Source organism: Venturia canescens, chromosome 8 (assembly GCF_019457755.1).
Source record: "Venturia canescens isolate UGA chromosome 8, ASM1945775v1, whole genome shotgun sequence".
Taxonomy (NCBI): domain Eukaryota; kingdom Metazoa; phylum Arthropoda; class Insecta; order Hymenoptera; family Ichneumonidae; genus Venturia; species Venturia canescens.
In genome coordinates this window covers 13,500,524-13,507,086 of record NC_057428.1, presented here as the reverse complement: position 1 = coordinate 13,507,086, position 6,563 = coordinate 13,500,524, and positions in this window count along the sequence as shown.

Genomic DNA, 6,563 nt, shown 5'->3' with positions numbered 1-6,563 from the left:
GACCTATCGATTCTAATGTAAACTGTCCTCATAAATAACTGCTCCGTGATAGCTTTTATTGCTTCATCAAAGGATCGTGAACCCGCGATTGACACCTGATCAATATTAATATAAATAATGGAGCCTCTGTAACTTCGTTGCTCTTTTGATATCGCCGCGCTGTGATCTCAATTTGACAAAACGCTTGCGCGAATAGATCGCTATCGGGATTGCTGATGGGAGTGGGAAGTCACGACCGTCACGACATTAATTCCTCCGCAATAAGAGAGCTTCTACATAGAGCAGTTGGGAAGTATTTGACGTGAGTTTGTGACTTTATTCCAATGAATAAATCGAAACTGTTTGATCAAGCGCGAATCGCCGTTTCGACGATTTTATGCAAATTTATTACAAGCAATCTCTCAAGATAATAATTTTCAGGGAATCAGTGGAAGCGACTTCCGGTCGATTTGTTTTCACGACTTTCACTTACAAGATCCAAGGACTAGCGTGAGGTGATCGACAAAGTGCGGGCATGGGGTGCTTCACCTGACAAACTTTAGTCTCTCCGATATATATAATCGATTGATCGAAGCCACAATCATTAGTCGAACGGGATCGTGACCGTGTCACGGAGCACCGCTGTTTTACACGATCGCTCTTGATAGAAAATCCTCGTTCCCAACCTCGTACGCGGGAACAAGCAGTAAAGAAGTTTCATGAGGCGTGTGCCTTCGGTAGTAATTCTTTCACGTATAAAGGATAGATATATGCATAGTTTCTCATGGTTATTCAAACTTGAGTTCTCATGTAGAAATAGTTATAGAGTAGATGACTCGAGCACTCATTCATCCTGCAGAGTTCTCACGTTCCTCATTATTCATGTTTGATGTTTTTTTCTCTCCAGCCACTTCAGTTATTCAATTTTCGTCACATATATTAAAGTTTTCCGATCGATTACTATCCCCAGCAAATCTTAAGGAGAAAACACGAAATCAAAATAATCAGAATTTGATGAAATTTGGTGATAACATTCTTTGGCATCGAGTATACAAATACAATTTTTTTCAATTTTTTTACCACGTGATTATCGCGTAATTGAGCGTTAACCCTCTCGGAGCGTATGTTGCTTCTACGCAACACGCGCTTCCAGGCCCAATAAAACTGCATCGGTCAGTAAGGTCAGGGTTCTAACTGCCTATTTCCATGAAGCAAGGTTAGATTGCACCTTAGATACTCCTGAATCAAGAGATAAACTGCTTTAATTCATCGAAATATCAATATGAAGTCGGCGTTTCATATTGAGCTGGCGTTGTGTGAAACGGTGCTTTAGGTATCGCAAAAGAAAAGTGGGTATACATTTTTTTTTCGTACTCCAAACGTTATTTCCTTTCAAAGGGAAGCTAATATGATGCATTTAAGGTATTCGGTGCTAGATTCATTCGTAAATTTTCCTGATTTTGCTCCCCAAGAACCTGGTGCTGCGCGCAGCGAACATTCCAAAATTCATATTTCCCAACAAAAAAACCGAAATGTCACAATGGATTCGGAAACTAGAAAGTATTTTGAGATTATGAAGGGAATCATTTTCCGTCAACGCGAAATAGGTCTCGGTCTGAGATGGTTAAGTCGAAGCTCTTATGCACGAGATGTATAACTGTACATATATGTAAGCTCTGTGCTTATACACGTGAACTTTAGTGTTCAATTACTCGAGAGCTATGTGTTAGAAAAATCTAAAAAAAATGATATTGTCTTATATATTTTTAAAGAATACATTTACCAAGTTTTATGAAATTCTTATCATTTTGAATATCTCAATATTTTCAACATGGTTTAGCATGGCAATATTATTGTATCGTCGCGATCCAGCCTCCATAAAAAATGAGGCCCGCTTCGTGACACTTTCTATCAACATTGAAATGGGAATCATAATTAACCGAAGATAAAAAAATCACGAAGATTTGAAGCAATTCAATGAATAAGCGAATGCAGTACAAATTGTGGACGTAAACGAGTTTTTTAGTCGCACAAGTGACCAAATCTCTTTCTATCAGAATATCTCGGTGTCCGTCGTCTCGACGCAATCGTATACGAGCAGGCGAGGCCGGCCTCGAGTATTTTTATCGCTCTCCACCGCGGCCCCTCTACCACCATATTTATTCTAGTTTTCCAGTGGAAAAAAGGTCCTCGAATTAACTCGAAGGACGCGTGATCGAGGTTGGCGACGCGGGGGGAAGAACGTTAAGGGTTGGATTATTGAGCAGGGTGAGATCGAGCAGCTATGGATAAGAGAGGAGAGAACGAAATGTCCATCTTGTCTGCGAATGTTCCTGACATTCCGTCTTTCGTTGTACGATGCGCTACAACGGCGCAGTGACATGTAAAGCGGTGTGGCTCTTGCACTCGAATTCCACTACGATTCCGTCCCTTTGTCGAAGTGCCCACGAACCGGATGGCTGCGCGGAGCGATACAATTGCGTGCATTTTAGGATCGCATGAGTTATCCATTTGCGATTCAAGGACTCGCGGTTCTTTGCGCCACTTTCTTCGAGCTCGCGGCCAAGTAGATTTTTTCATCTTTTTCCAACGACTCGCATGAACCGAGTTTTTTTTTCAACATACCGAAGGAGCAAGCCTCGCCAATATTTTCAGTGCTATTCTCGCCACGGATCTTTCTCTATTGTATTCACATTCGCACTATCCACGGAGCAATTTTACCCGATTCGGACACCGCTGATCACGCGTATTTTTCTGACAAGCCATCGTGCGTATTCGGATCTTTGTTATTCATTTGAATTGGTCTGGAATGATTTTCCCGTCGTCTTTCCAGAAAATATGTCCTGGAACGTCAACATTAACGGGGTGAATAAATTCGACAGGAAGAGCTGGTGTTTCCATTATAATGAAGACCGTGAATAGTGGAGGAACGCAACAGCACAAATGGATATCCTTTAGCACATAATTAACAGAATACACATAAAGGAGCTTCGGAGAATCGGTGAATGATGGAAAATTACATAATTCAGGATCGCCCAAGTGTGTTTCTCGTAACAGAGGAACACGAGACAATTAAAAAGTAATTTATTGAGTTGGGAAATTGTGTCAGGCAGGTTTTGACGTTGTGCGCAGTTAAAAAATTGAATTCGTTCGACCGAGTGAGGGGGATATGGCCAAAGAAATTAATTCTGTTCTAGTTATTGATGTGACATGCGAGCTGGTAGAGCTGTTGGCGAAATCAAGTGTTGATGGTATGCAGTGAAAACTGAAATGTACTAAAACCGTTGTATATACACATACGATACGTGCAATAGTCGTAACTTCTATTTCCCCCTCGTCCATTATATCGTTGCCAAGCGGTATTCGCCACCGCTGGTTGTCGTTTCGCTACTTTTCCTACCCCTCCAGTTAGAGCCATGGCAGTTTTGTTTCGATATCTATATCTCTCCCTTGGCGAGGTTCGACTCTAGCACCTCTCCTGATACGCAATTTGATGAAATTCGTTTTTTTTCATCACTGTTTCACAGTTTTGTCTACCAATGCACACGGGGTGTCCAGTTTTTTTCATTATTCAATCCAATCGTCTCGAAACGGCCGATCAAAATTGATCACGCAAAGGTACTGATGACCGAAATTAAAAGTCCGCGACGAGATTTGTCCGTGTACATCGTTCTCCTTTTTAGTAAACTTTACTTCTGTCAGGAATCCATAAAATAACGATTCGAACGATTAATTTTGAGTACTTGATAAAATTCGAGATTCGTGCCCGATTTAAATGGAATCGTGATCGACTGATTCGAAAATATATTACCGGATGATGAATATCCCGTGAAAAACGAACGTATCCATTAATTATAAAAACATAATTGAGAATTATTTAATTATCTCGTTAGATTAATTTGACAGCTTATAAATTGGAAAAGGACACCCTATTAGTAAATAAGAATCCATGTATTCGCATGCTTGTCAGAGGGTGTGTTTGCGTCCTCGTATGTATGCACATCTCGCTATCATTAATACTGGTATTTCCCTCTGGTCCGGTAGCACCGACCTCGAACCCGAGCCCCATGGCTGTCGAGTTTTTAATTAATATCGGTGGTGTTGGTAGAAAATCCTCTTTCTCGCACTGCTGAATCTTCCTACATGTATATAAATATCGATTCATCGTTTTACGTGTACAATTTTCTACTGTCGATACTCATTGAAGATTTTTCACGATGCATTGGTAACGTTTTCATGGAATATATAAATGATCCGGTTATTTTCGGCTTAATGTTTTCCTTTATCACATCCTCGCGCACCATCCCTTATTCGCGGTTGCTGTTTCTTTATTTCTTCGTTCAAGTTTAAACCTAATCCGGTTTGTGAATGCATATATGTTGGAGAGTCCGAAGCTTTCAGTGTCTGATACATTCGTGTAATTCCCTCAATTACCACGAATTTAGTGATTAAAATATTTCAAAATACTGCTGTTGTACATTCCGAAGTCGTATAATTAAATCCATCGCCCACAGGATTTTTAATAGTAATTCAATGCTCTTCGAATACTTTGATCTACCACGTTGCGTGTGGAAGGTTCATATTAATTTTTCCATTAACAAAGGACTTTTGTATCCCGATATGATTTCATTAATATCGATAGTCCTGTGGTCGACACAGGATTAAATAAATTTTTTATCAACGAATCCTGCAGACGGATTCTGCGAGTAGTTTCTCATATTTATTTTGGTATCGCATGGCCAGTGATGGGTATTCACGAAAAAGTAGCTGTTCGGTCTCGATTTATGGAGGAGAGGAAATATGCGATAACTTCGAGCGATAAAATAATTGAGTAGATCATTTGGAGTTTCATGCTCAAAGTTTCGAGTTTTTTTCTCAGATTTTTACGAGGAAAATGGGCTTTTGGATTCCGTTACGACGTGAATATGTAATCAAATATTGTGTCGCGAGAGGCCATCGATCGGAGACGCTATCTCTTGGATACGATGTATATCTCCATTCTCCATGATTTTTTGGCTGACTTGTGTTTCTGCATCCGCTCCAAAAAACGCGAAACGATTCTCAGCAACGTCCTCATCCGGTGAAACGTGTTCACAACACGTTTCCTATCTATTCTACTCACATCCGGCAGATTTTTGGCCGAGCTAACGAAACTGAATTCGCGAAAAGAAGGAAAAGGATTTCGTGAGGCTGGCGGTCCAGTGCGAAAGATTGAGCTGATATAGGTTTTTCAATAATTGGGTCTCTCCCAAAATTCTTTCGTATCTCACGTTCTGATGGTACTTTAGATTCGAAAATCCCGGAAGCTGTAATCACTATTGTTTCTTTCGACGGAAGCGAAAGATCAGCGTCTAATTTTTTTGCTTTTTATTCTCTTATTTTGGAAAGTTATGTTGCATCTGATTTTCATTCGTTCGACAAATCTTTCCACGCTCAAAGCAACGTGTCGTTGAAATCATAAAATGTTTAGTTGAACACATCCGTCGTTTGAACAAAGTTTCGATTCAATATAAAGAAGCTTTTTTGTGGCCTTTGAAATGTTGTTGCTTGGGCAGAATATTTTTGTTGAAAACGTGCAACAAAATATTTTAATATTTGAAAAAATTTCATTCCAGAGTCGTAATAAACGTCCCGGAACATCAATAATTCCAATCGGATATTTCGACCTCGTATATTCATTTTATTCGGTTTATCTGTCGTGGAAAAAATAAACACTTGCTGGAACAAATACGTATGAGCTCAGTATTTTCCGGCGCCATTAGAAAAGACGAAACTAACGTATATAAATCCGTCGTGAAATTCCGGAGAGTATTCTGTTAGATAAATTACATCGTGGAGGCCCCCCATTGTGTTTGTGCGCGTATGCGAAGAGAGAAAGCGAGAGGAAAACGATTAAATGGGGGGCCTCCTTGTAAGTGGTCAGTGACTGTCAAACTAAAGAGCCAAATAATAATAAATAATCTTGTTCTTTTCACTCGAACGAATATGAAAAATTTCTGAGAGCTTTTTACTGGCTTCTCGAGGAGCTGTTTTTTTGATAAACCGTTTTGCTCCTACTGGGTATCACCGCTTTGGATATCTTAAGTGGCCATAAGAGGAAGAGAAAGAGAAGAAAGAAGAACGATTGAGATTCTCGCGTGAGCACATGCGCTCGTCTATAGCGCGTAGGACTTAAAAATCTTTTTGATATGTACGAGCATAGTTTAGTACCCAACTTGACATCGTCTTTCACTCGATGACAAATTTTAATCCCATGAGAATGTTTGCATCCGGAGAATTTCGGTGCAGCCTCCAGCTCTTAATGCCTCACTCGTTTTTCAGCTAATAACGAACGATAAATTCTCCAGTATAAATAAGCCTCCGTGTTGTTCGTAGCATGAATATCTCTTATTCCAGCCAATGACCATTTGACTCTCAAAGTATCGCTTTCCCGAGGTTTTGTTAAAAAGAGTACTAACAACAATAAGTTGAGAGAAATATAGTTTGATTAAATTATCAAGAAAATTCACGCATTTTCGTAAAAAGAGAGATTTTGCTGAAAAAACTTATCTGCTCGATCCATCTTCGATGTTTCTACATTTTCA